General features: G+C 40.5%; 1 protein-coding gene and 1 long non-coding RNA gene across 2 annotated transcripts in view; both read right to left on the bottom strand.

Moving 5' to 3' along the window:
- tgfb2 (transforming growth factor, beta 2) overlaps positions 1 to 23,230 on the bottom strand; it is a 64,252-nt gene that overhangs the window by 17,812 nt on the left and 23,210 nt on the right. The gene's annotated exons all lie outside the window — the stretch shown is intronic.
- LOC116699445 (uncharacterized) lies at positions 4,882 to 19,991 on the bottom strand. The gene is made up of 3 exons (XR_004334428.1): positions 19,980 to 19,991; positions 9,014 to 9,016; positions 4,882 to 4,978 (listed from the first exon to the last, which is right to left on the bottom strand). It is a non-coding gene; the product is annotated as an uncharacterized LOC116699445 (long non-coding RNA).

The following is a 23,230-nucleotide window of genomic DNA, read 5'->3' as shown; positions in this document are numbered from 1 at the left end:
CAATTCCACTTTCAGTCAGGATCAGTCCCCACACCACTTATCAACCACTCCATCCTCCTGTCCCAACTTGAAAGCTACTCCAACACCACTGGCACTGCAGACAACAGTTTATCCACCACAACAACTGCGCCTCCTCCATTGCTCCTCTGTCACAAGGCGTCCCCCAAGGTTCGGTGCTTGGTCCTCTCCTTTTCATCCTTCCTCCTGCCACTCAGAAATATCATACTCAACATGGTCTTCACTTTCACTGCTGCGCTGATAATATCCAGATCTACATTTCCACCTAATCCAGCTACATCCTCTACCCTGACAAATTGCCTCACTGGTATTCAAACCTGGATGCAAACTAACTTCCTCCAACTCAACTACAATAAATCTGACTTGATTATCAACGGCCCGAAATTCCTCACAAAGAACACCAATAACTTTGGTCTCCCTGTTAACAAGTCCACCCTGTCTCCATACCCACACATCCATAACCTTTGACTCATCTCCGACAGCAGCCTCAGTTTTGAAATCCATATCAGCCAAATAACCAGAACTGCCTTCTTTCACCAAAAACGGTGCCTGTCTCTGTCCATCACTCACCTTCTCTGCTGCCGAAACTTTGATTCACACCTTTATCACTTCCAGAATTGACTACTGCAACAGCATCCTCAATAGTTCATCTGCAAATGTAAATGGACTGTATTTAAACAGTACTACTCAAAGCACTTTTACATAGTACAGGAACCATTCACCATTCACACACATTCATACACCTTGGCTGAGGCTGCCATACAAGGTACGACCTGCTCATCAAATAAACATTTATACAATTCGGGGTTCGGGTTTCAGTGTCTTGCCAAGGACACATCGACATGGGACTGCAGAGCCTTGCGATTTGTAAGCAATTATTCACTCATAAAAGTCTAGGCAGAAATGGGCGTGGCCTATATCAGGAGATTTAATTGGATCCAGGAAACACAAGGATGCATGGTTTTTGAATGTGCAATGTACGGTTTGGGATTTATAGGGCCAAACACATTTTTTCTGCTATAGCACCACCTAGTGGAATTGGGTCAATTGTTGCGCTTGAGGTCCTTTCAGGGTTCTGGACCAGTCCTGAAAATGGCACCCTCATACCATGTACGGTTTAGGCTGTGGTGGGAACATTTTTAAAGCTGCAAGCAGCGTTGGATGGGCCCTTGCTAATCTTACTGAAGTTTACAAAGAAACAGAAGAATTAAATTGTCACACCACTGTACGTATTAAAAGCCAGACTAAACACATGTTTGACGCAAAGTTTTTCTTTTAATAACTTTTCATCCTTAAGGTCTTTAGATGACAGACTGGATTTGAAATCAATCTGATGAAATCTCTAGGAGGAGTTTGTTAAAGTATAGCACTTTGTCTTTTAGGCATATGTCCTGTTGCCACTAGGGGGCGTTATGACTTTGAGCCAACATCGGCGTGTATATGTCGTCAAGGTCGGACTTTGATGAATCGGGAAAAGTTTCGAGCCGATTGGATGTAGTACACTCAAGTTACACCCACTTCCTCTTTTGATGTCAAAACGCACAAAATGGCCACCCCAGAACAGCCATGCCCTATGATGAAAAGTTTTTCTTTTGACAACTTTTTATACCACATCGGTGTTGATATTGTTGAAAGAACAATTTTGAGAGAAACAAAGTTGAGTATCTTAGCATATTCCTAAGTACTTGTGTCTACAGCAACCACTATCTGAACCTCTTCATTTCACAAAAAAGAAAGTATGTTCAGACTTGCCTGTTGGGGGTTTTGCTACGTCATTGTTACTGTTAATGGCATATTTAAGATTGTCACTAACTTCCGTTCATCAGTCCTTCAACATTAACAAATTTCCAGGTTTGAATGTCTGACCATGAGATGAAAATAACACTTTAAACATGAGACAAGCTGTATCCTGCACTGCACAACAAATCAGGTAAAATCTGAAAAGTTTATTTTATTGTAATTTTTTCTTTATAGTGTTAACCTCTTCAAATGTCTGGCCATTAAACTTAAAACTATTTACACCAGTATGTTTATTTTTTTGAGTCTATATATCTTTACATTTTGTCAAATCTGCACCGTGGGAAGTCATGCTGTATTAGCCACTAGCAGTTCCTGTTTGTACTGTTTGCACCCCTACAACAATCAGATTTGTATGTTGTATGGGTAGATCGGTACACAGAAGTCACGGTTCGGTTAATACCTCGATTCAGACATCATGGTTTGGTACAATTAAGGGAAAAGCAAAACAAAAAATCAAAAGGACATTTTTAAATTTTGTTTATGTCTCAGGCTGTACAACCTAGCGTCATACAGCCTCTCCCCTGAGCTAGCTGCAACAGCCTGAAGTGTGTAAAGTAAGATAAACAGTAAAGAATAAGTACCCCACATCATTTCCAGACTCTATTTGGAACTTAAACAAAATAAGTAAACAAAATAAGACAATCAGTTATAAAACAGAAAATACAGCATCTGTATAACGTAACGTCTCCCGACCATTTTTCCCCTCAGAAAGCTGCTCCCTGCCTGGCTAAAGCTAATATAGTTAGCCTGAAGAAACAAGACGTCTGTCCCACCTAACTTTACGGTTCAAAGCCGTGACGCTGGAAACGTAACACTAATCTACAACATCGGTCTTATCCACCATTCTCTGGCCTGTGCTACTGTAACTGACTGGGAAACCCAAGTTTTCCCAAACTTGAGATCTTAAAGAGCCTGGCGGGTCCTCTAACTCTACGCCGCCACTCGCCATACTCGCCCTTAGGGCTGCCATCTCTGACTCATAAAAAACGCATACAAAGACGGAGCTCGGCTACATACGGTGTGCCAATCAGAATTTCAGAGCTAAGGCAGGGCTACAGATTAGGTGTCCCTGAAGAACCTGTGTATCTAACAGTAGTTCCGCATTACATTAGTTTTCCATTACATTAATTAATTTGCATGCAAGTTTTATTTATTTTTATACTGAGCATTCTCAGTGTAAATTCATGCACCGAACCGTGATGCCCGTACCGTTTTGGTTCAATATGAATATATGAACCACCCCTAGTATGTTGTAATGCAAACAGTGTCAGTGGGGTGACAGATATAATGTCGGGAAGAGGGAAAACACATTTTTTTTTACTTCTAACAGTTGGCTGGGTACCTGCATGGGGTTTTCTGCTGGGGGAGCGAGTAATGTACAAATTAATTATTCTTGAAACAAAAAGTATGAGGAAGAGCTTGGTTTCTTGAAATGTTACACAGCATTAAAATTTGGGAGCTACTTGGTGTGTGGATCTATTTGTTTCATTGCTATTTCTTTTATTCAGCACCCATCCTTTTGGGCACAGGGATGTGCATAATTTTTAAATATGCACTTTCAGCTTGTTATACATCTTGTTATAACATCTCCAGCTCTCCTACATGCCATAGTCCATGTGAATGGGAAAAGTGTGGGTATAATGCAGACTTGTATCATCCTGAGCTAAGATCTGGTGACGGCTAAAGCATATGATTTATCACATTTCTCACCTGTCTGTACTGTATGGCATTTACTTGTTGGGAGCTCTGAGCAAGCCAGTGGAATCTCTTTTATTTGCTTCATGAGAAAAAGTTACATCCTTAGTGGATTTGGCGTATCTAAGTGACTAAACCTCAGATACACACTACAGCAGAAGAATGAAGCCTACAAAAGGCTTTACTGTCTGCTTTAACGTCTGTTTGTCCAGCCAACTCTCGAACCTTTCACAGGCCCCTGTGAAATACCCTATCTGCTGGTTTGTTTCAACATGGCTGTCTCCAGAATGTCTATCTCATTTCTAGCCTTATAAAGTTTCCTCTTAACATTAAGCACACAACTCCAGTAGTGTCCATTTATATGTAGTATTCTGCTGGCTTGCTAGCATGTCAGTCACCAACAATTTAATGAATCTCCTAGTTCTGCGCAGAACACTCACAATGTACAAACCTGGCTACTCCCCTATGAGGACATCTTTTGTTGAGAGCTGCAACACCTTTGCTCCATTCAGAAGTTTTTAGTGTCGGAACACCTCTAAATCTTCCTAAGACTTATTTTTCTAGCCACCTAGTCCCTGAACTACTGAGAGTTAAGGGGTGCTGGAGCCTATCCCAAAACACACCTACAGGAAATTTCAGGTGTGAAGTGCTCCTTATTGCATGTCCACTAAAATCAAGCGTTAAGTAACAAGACTATAATGTCACAGGGCTACCCTTCTTTAACGACCCTGACTAGGCCTCCTTTAATGTGGGAGGAAGCATGTATATGGAGAGACGGGTTGAAACTGAAACCCTTACTTTTGTCTGGTCATTGTGTGATGTAATTTAGTGAAATGGTGTGGTTCATCAGTAAAGTTTATGACTTGGGAACTTCATAATATTATAGGGTCCAATGCAGGTTGAACATGTATTGAGTAGATTCAGGTGGTACACACCTGTGGTCTGAAAGGGGTTTACGGCCATACAAAAGAGTGATATGATGTTGTAATTTGGTACAATGCTCACAGTGACAAAGTTAAAATGTTGTTGCTGATGCTGATGTTTAGCAGGTAATTTTTTACAATGTTCATTTTTTAGATTAATTTGTTACCATGCTAACAATGGCTTATTATTAGCACTAAAGTACATCAGTTTATTAGTTATTTGGTCAAAAGACAAAGAAAATCTAATTTCACCTGATTATATTGTTAGATGGAATGTCAGAAGATCCTCAAATTTATTTCAATTCATAATGGGTAAAACAATAATGTTTAAACCAGATTTCCTGATAATCTATCCCATACTTGATTAGACGTTTCAGTCTGAATCAAATTTGTGTACTGTTGACGACACCCCTTCATTCTTCCATTCGCTCAAAATAATTTGTCTATCATCAAACTTGTATGGACCCAGCTTCTTATGTGCTTAGCCATCTCCCAGAACAAATAATCTTGTGCTGAATGGAACCTGGGTCCCTGCAATCCAACTTAGGTGTATCCCAAAATTCCTGGACTTTATCACAGGACCATAAGTCATGATGTAATTGGCCATCCTCTGTCTTACATTTCCAACAATTTGGTGTCTCTTTCAGACCAATTCTAAAAAATCTGGATGGAGTGCAATAAAAGCAATGTATTATTTTATACCGAATGAGGTGCACCCTCACATTGCGTGACATAGTTTTAATAGGGGCGGCTGTGGCTCAGTGGTAGAGCGGTTGCCTGCCAATCGAAAAGTTGGTGGTTTGATCCCTGCCCCTGCAGTCATTGTCGAAGTGTCCTTGGGCAAGACACTGAACCCCGAGTTGCCCCCGGTGCTGCGCATCGGAGTGTGAGTGTGTGTGAATGTTTATCTGATGAGCAGGTGGCACCTTGTACGGCAGCCCCGGCCACAGTGTATGAATGTGTGTGAATGGTGAATGTTTCCTGTAGATGTAAAAGCGCTTTGAGCAGTTGTTAAAACTGGAAAAGCGCTATATAAATACAGCACATTTACATTTACATAGTTTTAATACTTAACACAACATCTTTGGTAGACCCAAACCTGCTCTATCAATTGGTCTTTGTAATTGATTAAAATTTAGCCAGATTCTTTTACCATTCCATATAAATGTCTTTGTTATCCTGTCAAACCATTTTATTTATGATAGAAGAACTTCCTGAAGAAGAGATAGGATGCAGTAATTCAGTTTGGGAACACATACCATTTTTCAGGGGCGGATTTAGTCATTTTGAGGCCTGAGGCAAACACAGGCATGGGGCCCTCCACAACCTGTGTTCTCCTCCTTTTCAGTCCTTTTTTATCTGAGAAAGACGTGCTCTCTGTCTGACAGCTGTTTTGGCCAGAGTGCTGGATCATCTTCAATCATAACATTGATTAGGGTGACGGCTACTCATGGGGTCTAGTTGCTGAGTATTATGTAAGTCACCATCTTTGTCATTGCCATAGTTATCATCATGACAGTGAAAGCAGCAGTTCCGTTACCATCTCCATTTGAAGGATCCTGTCAGGTTGTCTTGTATGTAACCCCCACATCGCTAGAGCAACCTGGGCTGACACTGTTGGTGGGTAGCTCCTCTTCATCATGTTAGCATTGCTAGCGCAAGCCCCGGCTTCTTGCTGCTCTTTAGTAACGTTATTGTTAGTGTTGTCAGTAGCCGTCGTGAAAAAGGTTGATACCTTTGGAAGTTTTGCTAAAAACTTTCTGCTTTCTTCCTGCTTCTTCCTTTTTTCAGAACCACTTCGGTAGCTTCGCTTCATTTTTCAACCGTCTGCAGCCTCCAGCTTATCGCATGCTGAGCCGTTTGTTTACAAACACACGCAGCTGCGCAGTAGGATAAGGGAATAGTCCAATGTAGTGGGGACTGGGGGGAGTTTCTCATCATGAATTAAACAATCGGATAGCACTTTAGCGTATCAATGTTTAGAGATATAATTAATTGGTGAAAAGTAAGACAACAAATCGTAACCATAAGTTTATGAGGTGTTTTAGGGGGCCCTTGGTAGCTTGGGGCCCAAGGCAATTGCCTACCTTTGCCTAATGGTAAGTCCGCCTCTGCCATTTTTTAACTGACCTTCGCTGCTTTTGAAAGGTTGAGAGTCGCCCATCTATTAACATCACTAGAGATTTTATTAAACAATGGATCCAATTTAACTACATCTTTCAATAGGGGAGGGAATAAGATAATCAGATATACAACACCTTGCTTTGGCCACTGAAATGCACCTGATTGGAAGACTGTTTTGGGGCACTGAGATGTTAAAGGTAACGCTTCTGACTTTGACCAATTTACCCAATAACCTGAAAATTTCAAGAAAGAGTCATAGATCCAGAGTAGACAGGGTATTGATCTGCTAGGTTTTGCTAACAAAATCCGCTTAAAGCATAATTTTGTGCACTACACCTCCTACCATAACATCTGGGAAGTTAGTCTTCCCCCTTTTGGCTGCCGCCAAAGGCTCTATGGCTAAACAGAACAACAAGGAGAAAGAGGTAGTAGTCTTGTTCCCCTTCCAAGAGCAAAATATTTAGAAATTAACCCGTTAATTTGTACTGCAGCCTCTGGGTGCTTTTACAGCACCTTAATTCACTTCATAAAAATACTGCCAAACCATACATTTCCAAAATTTTAACATACTTAGCCCCATTCAACCATATCAAATGCCTTTTTGGCATTAAGGGAAATAGCAGCTAATGGGGATTGTCAATTAGCTACAGGCCAGGCAACATTAATGAGACGCCTGAAATTATCTGACGAACTACGCCCGCGAATAAACCCCACCTGATCAGAATGAATTAGAGAAGTAATTGTCTACATCCATGACGTTCCATTTCTGGGAGTGCTCTCGTGACCATTGATCAATGAAGTCTTACTTGGAGCATACTCCAATTGAACAAGGGTATTATAGCTAGACTGTACAGAGGTTTTTTGACTAAAAACACACACAACACAAAATACGTAAAAAACAGATGGGAGAATGAAGGTAACAATCATTTCAAAGGAAGAATGCTGCTGTGAATATATTGCTTTCATTTAAGTAGTAATGCTTATTCATGAGTATCTGTTTGGCGTCAACAGCTGGCGGGAAAACTCTTACTGACTACTAGACTCTGGTTACAACCTGCCCCCGCCCCCCACAATGGAACAGAGATAATCACATAACATATTTTCTTATCTTTTTCATTTTCCGTTTTTTTCTTTTCATGTCATCTGACAAGTCCTTATGTGGTAAATATGCTATAACCTTTATATCCCTTGTTCTTGTCAAATAGTTCTGAAATGCTTGTGTGATATATAGAAGGGACAGAAAAAAGGGCAATGAGAGGTGATATCTTGAGTTCATGTATTATCTATGTACCCTTCCTGAACTGTAAAACAGTATTCCCATTGTTCAATAAAGAATTAAAATAAAAAAATAAAAACAAGTGGCAGTAAAATACATTGTTCTTATTCTGTTCATCTTTAATAGTAATTAATAGTTGTTAATTCATAATCTCATTACTGCATTCCATTGAACATATCATTTTTCACTTCCATTGTCTCAGAAATGCTGATCCACTTTGAAAAAAAACACATAATTTAAGTAAAACTACAAAAGTAATTCTTCAGACATATAGTTATGAAGTACAAACTTGTGCACAAATATGTATTCTTAGTAGGAATACACCTATGAGTTCTTGAAGAAGCTATTTAAAACTAAATTCTACAAGCTCCTTTAGTAATCTTAGATTTAGTTAAGTAATGTAGCCTACAGTATATCCAAAATTCCCTAAGTCACAGGAGAGAAAATAGACTTTATGTTAAAAGGATATTTAAATAAACAAGAGATGAAGATCAGTCTTAAGCAATACTGCATTTTTTTCAAGACCTGTGAAAATGCTTCCGCCTACACTGTCCAGATGTTCAGTTAATGTCATCTGTGTCACCCAGCTTTCCACAGTAGTATCCCATTTCAGGTGGCTGTTCTGTGGATGCAGCATCTGTGGGAGTATGGTGTGGTGCTATATACCATTTTCCAAGCAGCTCTGGTAGTACTCCAGACTTGATGAATTTAACCATTTTGAGGTAGGCAACGTGGAAGAAAACCTCCTGTGGTGTCCAGACAATAAAATCACACTAAAAGTCGTTTCATGGTGGTGCGTAGAATCAGACCCCTCTGCTTCAAAAAATGTAACTACACGTTGTTGTTTTGGGAATAGGTGCACAAAAATGGCTCGCTAGCATCCCCAACAAAACAATTTAGCCCCTGCAGTACATTTATTGTAGACTCACAGAATTTGGTACACATATGAACCATGTCAACCATGAAAGGAGGGTTCAAACCTCAGATTGAAGAGGGACATTGCGGATTCCGTCGTGGAACTACGGACCAGCTTTTCACTCTTGCAAGGATCCTGGAGGGGATGGTCCTGATGGCATTATTGGTCCAGACCTTCAGCACTCACTGGAGCGGTTCACAGCAGAGTGTCTAGCGGCTGGGATGACGGTCATGGTTCTCATGCAGGAAACTGATGGAGTACCTACTCTGGGTAGGGAATGAGTCCTTACCCAAAGTGTAGAAGTTCAAGTACTTTGGGATCTTGAGAGGGTATAATGGAGCAGGAGATTGGCAGGAGAATCAACGTAGCAAGGGTGGTATTACATACACTTTATCGCACCAGGGTGACGAAAAAGCTCTCAATCTACAGGTACATTTTTGAGCAACTGGTAAAGGATGCCCCCTGGGCAGGTTTTACTGGCACGTCCAGCTGGAAGAACATCTCGGGGAAGACCCAGTACTAGGTGGAGGGATTATATCTCCACCCTGGCCTGGGAATGCCTCGGGATCCACCAGTTGGAGCTGGCTAATGTGGCTCACGAAAGGGAGGTTTGGAGTCCCCTGCTGGAGCTGCTGCCCCCTTCTAATGAAGGATCGTGCATTGTTCTCTTTCACTTATGTTGTTATAATAAAATATAACTGTTTGTGCAGAAGTTTGTGTGTTTAAAAAAAAGAAATTTAACCCTAGCCCGCACGAAGGTGGTCTCGGCCGGGGCGTAATTCAATGCAGAACTGCCACTGCCTCTCCTGTGGAAGCAGCTCCCAGTCTGGGTTTGGGAGGCAGACAACGTCACCACATTTAAGAATATACTAAAGGGAGGCAGGCCAATAGAGCCCGATCCGGTTGGGGGAAATTCTAGCCCAACCATGCTCCTCTCCTTAACCTGTCTCTCTTAATTAGACTGTCGAGGGACTTCCTTTGACACACTGAGCTCCTCACTCCCCTCTCTTTCCATTTGTGTGCATCCATGTCCCAGAAATGCTTGTTACTAACCTAGCTCTGGGGAGCTTATTCCCTGAAGTCCTAATGTTTTTATTTTAAATTTATTTTATTATTTTTTTGCCCAGCATGTGTCCTTGGATTAAGGTGCGACCAAAATCATAATTGCAGCTGTCGTCGTGGTCCTGCTGCCCGCCCTGCTATGCTCTGTTACACCCTGCTATGCCCTGCTATATCCTGTAACGCCCTACTATGCCATGAACTACAACTACTATTTCTAGTCACTGTTCCCTTATCTTTTATTGTGATTGTTATTGCCACTATTCATAACAGCCCTAACCAGCCCCGTCAGATACCGCCTACCAAGACCCTGGATCTGTCCGAGCTTGCTTCCTAAAAGGGAGTTTTTCCTCACCACAGTCACATTACGTGCTTGCTCTTGGGGGAATTAATAGAATTGTTGGGTCCTTGTAAATTATAGTGTCGTCTAGACCTGCTCTATTTGTAAAGTGGCTTCAGATAACTCTTGTTATGATTTACAACTAAAATTGAATTGAAACGAATAACACTTCCATTTGCAGTCCAGTTTCTGCTTACGTACTGAGTTAATTGTGAACACATCTACAGGAACATACCCAGTACTTATGAAGATGTTCTATCATGACTACCCAATATATAAACTGTCCACCCAGTGGGTGTTACCAGGTGAGTACTGATGTAATGTTTCATATTTTCTAAATTAAGCTTAAATAGCAATGCACAATAACTTTATCAAAAACTAAGTAATTAATTGGAAAGTACTAAATTAAAGTTACAAAATAAACCCTGGACAACTAAATTGGTACATTCTATTGCTATGTAATTGAGGGGGGTATTTCTTTCTTATTTTCTGTAAGGAAGTGCACAATTCTGAGTTTATACCATCCTAAATTGGTCAGAACAACATGGTACTTGGTTGAATTGACGAGTAATACTTAAGATTTTACCTTGTACTTCAGCTGTAGGTTCTCTATAATTACCTAATCATTACCAGTGGTAGTTACTTAATAATGTAATATTATTAACATGCAATTACCAGGTAAATACTAGGTAATTCAGGGGCTGTAAAAGGAAGGGTTACAGAAAAGGGGACTTATCCTTTAAAAAGGAAAACACAGGTCCTCTTACTTACCAAAATTTCAGACATCCACCTTGAAGGTTCTATGTCATGCTCATTTTAAGGTTATACTTTGTAATTTGGGTTTCTACTAGAACATGCTTTAATGGCACCGTTTGTGAACATGGGCTGTGTGCATTTCTCTATGAATTGAGTGTTTTACACTTTTACAATATAGCACCTCAACCTGCTTGTAATTAAAAAAAACATGGAACTCACTTTTGAAGTGTATGACCTTTAAACTGTAGTCAGCAATACCTGTTATATAAATGTTACAACCGCAAGCAGATCAACAAAACCCTAAGCACCTAAAGCAGCACAAAACCTCATCACAAACTATACTTACAGCACTACTCTTTGGTCAGATTGTGACCTAAATGAACTCTTAAGCAATTATATGATCAAGCACACATCAACAAGTTTAATCGCTCAGCTCCTTCTGCTGCTGATCAGTGGCCAACACTGAACAGTATGCAGTGTGAGCAGCTGAGGCAGATGAGCCAAGACTAACAATGCTTTTTCTTGTTTCCTCCCATTCATCAACGGAGAAAGTTACACTTCCAGCTCCTGGAGGACCAGCTAAAGGCGAACTGTTTACACAAACTGCTGCAGAGCCTCATGAATGAGTCTGCTGTGCTTTAACCCAACACTGGACGCATTGAGCAGACGCCATGCTTACACAGGCTGTGGATGGCAGACACACTCACACATCCACTAGTCCTGATGGACATAAGCCAATAAAGCCCAGTGCTTGGGTTGGACTGATATCTGCTATCTTGAAGTCTAATACCAATATTTTGATACTAAACAGAAAGGATTAATCGCAAACTCTGCATTAAAACACAAACAATGAATGAAATAAAACTCTTTTGGTAGGCAAGAAGCTCTTTAAAAGGTAAAGTGAGAGATGTTTCAGTTCTCTCATACCTCACTTAAATATTCTGTGTAATCTGACAAGTATAAAAACTGGTATGAATATATTGACTAGGACTATTGACTGTGATCAGGAAGGAACCTCCCCCACATTGGAGCTGGACTGCATTGACAAGCCAATATGACAGGGTTTTGCCAAGCTCACAGTAGAGCCTAACAGCCTCAGTAGGCTTCAGGAAAAGTCCAACCCTGACAAAAAGCAAAAGTTTTAACATTGGTTCACTTAAAGGTGATAAACATGCCATTGTAGCCTCCCAGTGCCTCTCTCCAAGAACTCTGTGTTGTTGTACACTTAATTACACCTAATTAATCCTAGACATAACAGAGCACACTTTCAGGTAGTCTCCTAAAACGTCATTTATGGATTATCCTTTGGTTGTTCAAATAAAAAGCAATAGAAGTATCCTATACATCATTCACACCAAGCAACCAGGGTTGAACCAGGGTTTTCTGACCTGTGCTCAACCCTTCTTTTGTCAATTCAAACCAAGCCAGTCAACACAGGTTAAGTCCTGGTCATGACAATTCAGATACGACCTGGGTCACAAACTTGGAGCGATGGATATCAATTACCTCATATGCCAGAAATGGGTGAGGGGTTTTCATGTTATATTTGGTGAGTAGCTAACAATGTTGCACACTCCAGTCCAGCTGTACACCACCAGAACCAGTTGTACTTAAATGCTTCATTGTACAGTACAGTGCATCACAGTAATTAATACAGTTAACTTCAACATTCAAATATTCCTTAATTTCAAAACATAACATTTCAATATCAAAATCAAAACAACCATTAGCAGACTTGATGGGTTCAGAACTCAAAAATGTGCCAGTGTTGTAAAGACATATTCAGTGGCTTTCTTAAGCACAGAGTAGAATCCAATTTATGTGTACTGTTGGACTGTAGTTGCTAACTGTCAACATCAAAAGATCAAAATAGAATTAAAACATGTAATCTTATGTAATTTTATTACTGACCCCATTATATGTAATTCCACAATTTCTGCTGATGATAGCATTTCTTTGCTTGCCTGTCCGACCAGAGCTAGACAGCTGGACTGAATAAGCTAGAGCAGTGTGTCAGTGATGTCTTGCCGTTTCAGTGCCTGGGTCAATTTGTTTGTGACGAGGTTCTGTGTACAGCAGATGCCTCTTTCATTCAGTAACGTTAGCCTGCTGCAGTTCCTTAACCTCAAAGTCTCAAAGTCACATATTAATGCTTTTCAAATCGTTAGCCATTTTCCTCCATTGTAGCTGAAAACATTACTGCATTACCTGTGACAATTGCATTTGCAATTTTATGTCCAGTTTCCCATCAAATGACAAAAACAAACTACTGCCACATGCTGGTATGGAGAGTTTTCCTGTCACGCAGGCGCAGAATGTACAGACTAGCTGGCAGTCCACTGTAGCCTTTGAGGTCTGCTCAAGGGCAATTGTGTCAACAAGACGGTGATGCGATGATCTGAGAGAACACAACAGTGGGCCTTGCTCGCCAGTAGTTCTTTGATGTTGGGTTGGTATCAGGGACTTTAATCAGTGAGCTTTAGAGGTGTTGGATAGACATTTTCCCTTGCTTCCAGTCTTTTTTCTTAGCTAGGAGAGGTGTGTCTCTCAAATGATGAAATATTTATTTGTTGAAATACACTTTGGTATTCTAGTTAAAGGAGATCTGGAGGGAAATTCCAGAGGTTGGTTGACATTGTGGGACATAAGCAAATCCCTGCATAACTGCCTGCAGTAGTATACAGCAGTCAGTCCACATTACCACTAATTTATCCAAAGTTGACATGAAAATGATCCACCACAACTGGCGCCTCTGTGGTGTGTGTGTGTTACACTCCATCACATTGACTAAGACAGGAGTGAGGCAAGTGATGTCATATATCACGCTTGCTTGCACACACACACACACACACACACACACACTTCTTTCAAACAGTTACTCCCTCTGAGAGTAAAGCTGATGTCACAGGGCCCCCGATTCCAATAATCAGTCACTTCATTACTCATCACTCCCATTAACTCAAATACCAAAAAAACATGTGGTATGTGGGCATAACACAAATTAAAGAGAGTTATGATTGATTGTCGTCTGTTGGCTGAAATAGCTGTTAATATTGAGAACATACAACCATCTACTATCTATAATTTTCTTTTTTTAACTTTTTAATTTTTTTATGATCAGTGTGATTTTTTTGTTTTTGGTTCTATTTTTTTTATTTACACACCCCATGTGTGAGTGTGTGTGTGTGTGTGTGTGTTGTGGTGTGTGTGTGTGTGTTTGTGTGTGTGTGTGTGTGTGGTGTGTGTGTGTGATTCAGAGAGAGAGAGAGAAAGAGAGGGAGGGGGCGGGGGGGGGGGGGGGCAGCTGACATAAAAAAAAAAAAATTCCGATGGCAGAGACGCAACGGGAGTTGCATTTAAACCTGCAGCACGTCTGAAACCCCGTTCACCAGAAATCTACTGGTTACTATGTAAGGACTACAAACCCACGTTCACCAGAAATCTACTGGTTACTATGTAAGGACTACAAACCCCACGTTCACCAGAAATCTACTGGTTACTATGTAAGGACTACAAACCATAGTTAAAAACAACCTGAAGCTGAAGAAACCCTAAACGTTAACAGAACAGACCTGCGGACCCGATTGACTGACGGAGCGAGAGAGGAGAGAGAGAGAGAGAGAGAGAGAGAGAGAGAGAGAGAGAGAGAGAGAGAGAGAGAGAGAGAGAGAGAGAGAGAGAGAGAGAGGGCCGAGAGGAAGCGCAGTTCTCCGTGTTCTGTGTGTGTGTGATAGAGCCGAGCGTGCGTGTGGGGGGGGGCGCTGTGATTATCACAGAACGCAGCGCGGCCAGTTGAGGAGTTTCATTCAATCCGAGCACGGATATTGACTCTTATTACTCGTATAATACTTGTACTCGGCAAAAGTGCTTTATCCGTACCGGATACTCGTTTCAGCCGAGTACTCGGATTATCCCTACTTTCTACTATTGTTACCAGGGACCAGGGGCTTCCAGAGTTTTTACCACCTGTGCATTTCAAACTATGGCGCTAAACATTTGGCTGCCTGGCTAAAAGGTAAAGGTGGAATTGCCTAGCTTGAATAAGGTTGAATTTCATAATTTACCCTAAAAGTTCTCTTAATAAGACTGGCTTACTCAACATATTCTGGATTTTCTCAGTACTGTATTTCTAGTCTATATCCACGATGTTCCACTTCCTGGATTGCTCTGGTACCGCCAAAAATTCCGCCGCATGCCCTTTTTTGGCTGGATTTCAGTTACCTGCTGCTTTTTTTGTGTTAGATTTGTATACTCCGGTCTATTTACGAGGATTATGGTAAACTGCTCCTCAGATCTCTGCAGGTTAATATTTTTGTATTTTTCTGCCTAGTGTGTCAAATTCTACGACGTGTTCCTTGAAGTTCCTTGCCACCAATAAGAACGAGAGAGGACTCTCTGGGGCACATATGTAAACATGGTGAAAAGAAGGAGAGACATTACTCCTGCTGTGGGCTTGAGCAACAAGACAGAAAAAAGACACACACAGTCCCCATATAGGCTTTATTTTCACAGCAGGGATCACCTTGCTTACTAGCATTGCACACTAGTGGGCTTGACACTAGCAAGCTAAGAAAACAGGCTACACCTTCCTGAAACTGGGATGGCTGCGCCTGATTTGACTTCCAGGTTTTCAAAACCAACCTTAATGGCGGCTCGTTTCAAAGAGGATCTCATATTTTAAGAAAATAGTTGTTTTTGAGAGGCGGTGAGCCAAGCTGCTCCCAAGTGTTGACCTATGAACTTGTGCGTGATCTTGACGACAGCACGCAATATCAGTCAGTGTTGCCACTCTTCGTCCAAGACACAGCCAGAATGTATGGCACTATGTGTATCTGGTCTGACATAGTGACTGTCATGAAAGACCAAAAAGGGGAAGTCTGATCCTGGCAGTAAGCTTTTTCAAGAAGTAGGTCACTGTTTTTTCACAACCATCCTCTCCTACTTGAAGCAGAGACTCGTACTTCCACTTCACAAGCAACAACAGCAGAAACAAATCTGGAGCTCTGAGTACTGGAGGACTGGACAACATGGCTTTGACCAAAGTCAAAGGGGCCATCTGTGTTGCAAAGTGGGGAACAAAAGGCGATAGAATCCACCCATTCCATAGAGCCGAATTAGCAGTATGCAGGTACGTGGGACGCGTTTTTTTCTTTTCTTTTTTTTTTTCTGGTTGCGGTTAAATTTTGATTGTTTGTGTTTCAATTGGTGTTTTTGTTTTGTTTTGTCTTGCAACACTGTTGATTGTTCAAGGTACATAAATGAAATGAAAATGAAGTGTTGGGAGTAACGCATTACAAAAGAAACGCAAGTACAGTAATGTATTGCTTTTTGTTTGTAACGCTGTAATATCACACATTACTAATAACATTTTGAATTATATTATACCTGCACAATCTCAGTAACGCAAGTTACAATGCATACAATGCACCCATAATTAAGTGGTGTTTTGCTGTTTTAAGATTTCACCAAAACTGTGAAACAATTCAGCACCACAGAAAGTCTGTGAATAAAAGAGTGATGTTATTGCCTGTAACTGGAATTCGATGGTTGAGATGAGTGCAGAGACTGATTCTACATTTGAGAGATGGACATTCTCATGTATGGAGTTATTACACTGCGGTGAAGCAAGGTGCTGTCTCATCTCTGTTCCCGTGGTCAGAGCCAGAACCAAAGAAGGTATGGACAACATTTGTGTCCCGACAGGTAACGGTGCATCAGCACGGACAGCGGTGTCTCCGAGTAACTGACAGATGTAAACATGACTTAACTTTTAGGCTTGCTACACTAAAATATTAACATTACATTTTATCGGTGGTGGAAAGTAGCTTAACTATACAATACTTCAATATAATTGTATGGTACTTTTAACTTTTTTTTCCCATTTTCTCCTATTTTAGGGAATATCGGGGTGGCAGTAGCTCAGTTCATAAGAAGTTGGGTTGGGAACTGGAGGTTCGCTAGTTCAAGTCCCTATACAGACCAAAGTATGGTGGTGGACTAGTAGCTAAAGAGGTGCCAGTTCACCTCCTGGGCACTGCCAAGATGCTCTTCAGCAAGGCACTGAGCCCCCAACTGCTCGGGATAGCTTTCCATGGGCGGCCCCTCACTCTGACATCTCTCCATTTAATGCATGTATAGGTACTGAGCATGTGTGAGTAATTCAGGCCTGTGTGTAATGTGTGTAAAAACAACAGAGTGAAAATTGTAATTTCCCCTTGTGGGACTAATAAAGGATACATTAATCTTAATCTTATACTTCTACTCCACTAAAATTCAGGGACAAGTAACCTAATGTAGTTAGGGATGTCACGATAAAAATCTAGTACCGATACCACCAAAAGTACACGATACTCAGTACCAAAGTTGATACCGCGGTGTTTAAAAAAAACGTTTTATTTTTTATTTATACATAATAAAATAATGGAAACTACGGATGTCATTGTCATCAACACTAATCCCAGTGAAATTGAATGATTATTGATACCCAATTTGATACCACAGTAAAAACAAACAAAAAAAATGGGGGGGGGGGAGAGGTAGCATGGTGTCAAGTCATTCATGTCAAACACACTGTTTTGGTGTAGAGTGGAAGGGTTTAAGTGGTGGGGGCATGGTGAGTGTGTGACGTTGGTCTGGAGAACCCAGCAGTCTTTTAGACCCACAGCCTGCTGCTCCGAAGCCTCAACACACTGCTAGCATAGTGTAACGCCTTCCATGAATACAATTCATACAATTCAGAAACAGCAAAACGTTAGCCAATTCAACCATTACCATCATTATACCAACAATTATACAAGAATGAAAGTTTACTTCCAGACAGCAAGCATGTTTAGTAGACACACTTTTTTTGGCTTAGAATTATGGTAGGAACCACTAAAACACAACAACCTCCTCAACAGCCTGTCCCTTGTAGCATTGATTAATTAACCTGAAACTAATGCTTACCTGTTCATGAGGAAATTAGCTAACTCCGCTTCCTGTGGGCATCTTTTATATGCATCTCCAATATTTACCCGGGGTTTGTTACGTCTCTGGTTACGCAACTGTTAGAAACATGCCGTTTTTTTTAGCACGGGTAGAATATATCTCTGTTTGTTTGTTTGTTTTTGTTTGTTTGTTTGTTTGTTTGTTTGTTTGTTTGTTTGTTTGTTTCATGGCTGTATTAACGTTACAGTTGTAGGGCGTTGGGTTTACGTTTCTACAGGTAAATCTGGCAACGTGACCTGGCTGTCAAACTGGGCCGTTAACAACAACAACACACAGGCCAAAACACAAACAGAAATTCTGTCACAGAACGGAAATTTCAAAAGGGGAAAATACTGGGATTAGCTTTGTTGTCAGAGAAGATTAATATTTCAACTTAGCATGTTTCCTTAATGACGCATTGGGTCATTTTTGGATTTATTACAGTAAATATATTACATATTACATGTTAGACCTTTAACTAACAACAAAATCATAATGTTTACTAATTATTAGTTATACAATTTTACAAACAAAAGTCACCAACAAAAGTGTCCTGGATAAAATGGGCAGAGCAAGAATACTTCCAGGCATTTGGCCATAGATGTATTACGTAAGAGAGCTGATGTGGAACAGCCACACAGCATTGCTGCCAGATAGTACCAGTGGCCGTGCAACAGCACTACTGCAACGAAGAAATCCTCTTCTCCCCAAAAATCTGTTTCCCCATTGACTACCATTATAAATTAGATGTCTGTAAAACCGTTGAAAGGACACCTTCAACTATAAAGAAGGTCAATTATTACTCTGTATAATACTTTTTTTGCATGAAGATTCTATACATGGAAACCTTCCAAGAGCCTAAATAGCTATTTTTGTGTATGTCATCTCGATGTAAAGTCTGGGCTTCCAGCAGGAGAAATGCTAATGAGCGTGTGCACAATGCGGAAACAAACCCAGAAACTAGAAAACAATTTTTATTGAAATTATTATCTACTTATATTAAATCCATTTATGTGGACCACCAATGGCTAAATTTGAATTGGCTAAATTTGAATTGTAGCAGTACTTGTTTCAACAATAACAAATGTGTTTTTATAATAAATATTGCTGTTAATCTGGATAAGGCAAGTGAAAATGCACATGTAGTGTCTATTGTAAAGACATTGTGGGGGACCTCTATACATATATACACTACCGGTCAAAAGTTTGGGGTCACTTAGAAATTTCCATTGCACTCCATTATAAACAGAATACCAGCTGAGGTCAGTTGCATTGTTTTTTTTTAACCCGGTCAGCAGTTTTCAAATTACATTATGTGCTTACATAATTGCAAAACGATTCTCCAGTGTTTTCTCAGTTAGTTTTTTAAAATAATATCAGATTAGTAAACAGAATGTGCCTCTGGAACATTGGATAAATGGTTGCTGATAATGGGCAATGTAGATATTGCATTAAAGATCAGCCCCCCACTCAGATCAGCTGGTATTATGTCTATAATGGAGTGGCATGGAAATTTGTAAGTGACCCCAAACTTTTGACCGGTAGTGTATGTATGCACACACACACACACACACACACACACACACACACACACACACACACACACACACACACACACACATTTGTCTGATAAAAGCAAACATAGCATTTTTCACGACACACTGGAGTCTGTCCAACTTTTACCTGCATGCATAATTTCAGCCAGTTCCGAATAGCACTTCAAGCGCACAAGCATCATCTTATGAATAAAGCTATAACAGTGACAGAGCCTACGGGTCGCCAGAGCAGGCCAGCCTACCTGAGAGTAAAACTTGCAGCGGTGAGTCCGAGCTTTGCAGTTGGTAATGAACCTCAAGAAAGCATGGTAGACTGAGTCAACCATGCGAAGACACTGAACAGAGGCCTGCATATGCAAAAAATCACCATAGTCCAGAACAGATAAAAAAAGTAGCAGCCACAAGATGCTTTTATACCTTAAAAAAGAAACAACTTATTTTGAAAATAAAAACCCAACTTTAGCCTCAGATCATACCCAGTAAAGTACATGAAGCTTAAAGGTTACAATGCCTTGTTATTTGTAAGACGTAACCACGTGTATTTCACTACAGAGGGGGCATTTTGTGGTCTATTTCTGGAGCCAGTAAACAACTTAAGTTTGGTGTTATCTGCATTCAGAAGGAGTTTTAGCTAAAGAAGGGTATTTTGGATGACAATAAAAGCATTTTCATTAGACTGCTTAAGAGTTGGTGGAATCATCATAAAAAATAGAAATTAGCATGTGAGACATTTTGATTCAGATTAAGTCTTTAAGGTGTCTTTAAGTTGAAAGAATGACGACAGAAGAAGGGTAAGAGGTGTCGGGAGCGAGAAAGTAAAAGAACAGCAACTGAGAGCAAGAGAGAAAAAGAAAAGTATCTATAGTGAGGGAATGTGAGCTCCTGCCTGTCTGTTTCCCTGCAGACACATTTGCCTAGACACTCACCTGCCAATAGTAAATTGAAAACAACTATGCACATAATCCCTGGGTACTAAAATACCCAGCACTTTGAAGGCCTCTCCACCACTGCCTGTCAGTCTCCACAGGCCCAATTCCCAGCAACTGATACACACGCATATACACAGATACATGTTCTTTATGCACCGTGTAATGGGATAATTTAGGCTTGAATTAAAACAAAGGCACACATATTTATCTACAGATAAATATCATGGGCCCAAGAAAAGTCATTCACAGGCGCCACCAAATCCTGCTACAAAATCATGATTTCCATGTTTTAAAACTGAAGAGTGGCAATTATAGTCACAAGAAAGATAATGGAACTATGACTACAAATAGTAGTTGTAGTAGTACATGGCGTAGCAGGGCACTGCAGGGCGTAGCAGGGTGTAGCAGAACGCCAAGCAGGACCACCAGCTGCAACCATGAATTAGGTGCCACACTAATCCAAGGAAAACTGTGAGGCAAGAAAACATAAGGACTCCGGGGAATAAACTCCCCAGAGCTTATTACTAAGTTAGTAACAAGCATTTATGGGGCATGAGTGCACACAGATTGAAAGAGAGAGAAAAGAGGAGCTCAGCGTGTCAAAGGAAATCCCCCGGCAGTCTAAAACTATGACAGCATAACTAAGAGCTGGCCCAAGGCAAACCTGAGCCAGTCCTATAAGGGTTGGTAGATGAATCTGACAACTGTGAAGAGAAGCAGAGAAGAAAAGGGGTGCCGTGTCTAAAGCTTTACACCCTCCCTCGCCGGTATAGGCAAACACTGCAACTCCTCAATCTCTAACAATAATTTTTATCAGAGAGGAGAGTTTTAAGTTTACTCTTAAATGTCCTCCCGGACCCCGAGTGGGAGTTAGTTCCACAGGAGAGAAGCTTGACAGCTAAAGACTCTGGCTCCCATTCTACTTTTAGAGACTCTAAGAACCACAAGTAACTCTGAATACTGGGAGAGCAGTGCTCTAGTGGGACAATAAGGTAGTAGGAGCTCATTAAGATATGATGGTGCCTGACTAGTAAGAGCTATGTACGTAGGTCAGAAGAAAGATTTTAAATTCAATCCTGGATTTTACAGGAAGCCAATGCAGAAAAGCTAAAACAGGAGAAATATGATCTCTTTTCTTAATTCTTGTCAGAACACACGCTGCAGTATTCTGGATCAGCTGGAGAGTCTTAAGGGACTTATTTGAGCAACCTGATTTGATAAGGAATAACAACACTCCAGCTTTGAAGTAACATGGATTAGATTTTCTGCATCTTTTTGAGACAGGATTTGCCTAATTTTGCCAATATTTACAAATATAAAAGTTAACAACATCTTGAGCAGCATATAATAACGGTAAGAAATATTTTTTAAACAAATTTACTACACTAGCATTTTAGGGGTACTATAACCGGCAAATCTGACAGTTAAGAGTGTCTGTATCAGTGCAGGAATTTCATGGGGGTCACGACGGCCATGCCTCCTCAGTTTGACATTATGCCACTTAAAAAATGATTTGTCCTGCAGCTATCAGATCAGGTATAGACAATAGACGAAGGAATGATCAGTGATTGTTTTTTCCTACACATACTCTATATTAAAGTGATTTTAACTAACAGAACTGTAATATCTAGAATCTGCCCGCTACTGTTTATTTTCTGGTGGAGTGGCAATTCCGCTATGCTATGTTACCCAGCACAAGTGACGTGTGAATTTTAAGTCCTTACCGCTAATTACAAACCAGTTTTCCGTTTCTTTTCCATGGATCTGACACCTGATGGGCTGTGTTTCTTTCAGACAGTCCTGCAGCCTCCCTGAACTATATTTCCCCATATCTGTATATCTGAATCAGTGTCTCTCTTGGATGGGAAATTGTGTCTTTGTAAAATACAGATTGTGGTTTAGACCTGTAAAGTGTCCTGAGATAACTCCTGTTGAATGTACAGATATCACATTATAGGCAGAGGAATAGCTAAACATTTGACAAGCTGATCAACAGAGAGCCGGAGATTGAGAGAAGCCATTGCTGCTGCTGAACTAAAGTAGCTAACTGAGTTACCAGTGTGTAAACAACTAATTAGTAAAGTGGAATTAGAGAGAAAATCACTAAAAGGAGATCAATGTGAGTGCTTGAGTGAACTAGTGTAACGTTAGGTTTAAATGTAAAGCGGATAACTAGCCCCTGTAATGAAGAATATGACAAAATGACCTGCGTCAAGCTACCAGAGCAATTCGTTATCTCTAAGCACGTCAGCCAAGCAAGAGGCAGGACAGCCAGGCGGCTGGAGTTTTCTTTCTTCTTTTCTTCAAGCCGCTCTGCATATACACTACCGTTCAAAAGTTTGGGGTCACATTGAAATGTCCTTATTTTTGAAGGAAAAGCACTGTACTTTTCAATGAAGATAACTTTAAACTAGTCTTAACTTTGAAGAAATACACTCTATACATTGCTAATGTGGTAAATGACTATTCTAGCTGCAAATGTCTGGTTTTTGGTGCAATATCTACATAGGTGTATAGAGGCCCATTTCCAGCAACTATCACTCCAGTGTTCTAATGGTACAATGTGTTTGCTCATTGGCTCAGAAAGCTAATTGATGATTAGAAAACCCTTGTGCAATCATGTTCAAACATCTGAAAACAGTTTAGGTCGTTAAAGAAGCTACAAAACTGACCTTCCTTTGAGCAGATTGAGTTTCTGGAGCATCACATTTGTGGGGTCAATTAAACGCTCAAAATGGCCAGAAAAAGAGAACTTTCATCTGAAACTCAACAGTCTATTCTTGTCCTTAGAAATGAAGGCTATTCCATGCGAGACATTGCTAAGAAATTGAAGTTTTCCTACAACGGTGTGTACTACTCCCTTCAGAGGACA

This window comes from Etheostoma spectabile, chromosome 12, assembly GCF_008692095.1.
Source record: "Etheostoma spectabile isolate EspeVRDwgs_2016 chromosome 12, UIUC_Espe_1.0, whole genome shotgun sequence".
NCBI classification, from domain to species: Eukaryota; Metazoa; Chordata; class Actinopteri; order Perciformes; family Percidae; genus Etheostoma; species Etheostoma spectabile.
Note: the sequence above shows the minus strand (reverse complement) of the source record. Positions and strands in the feature narration are given on the sequence as shown.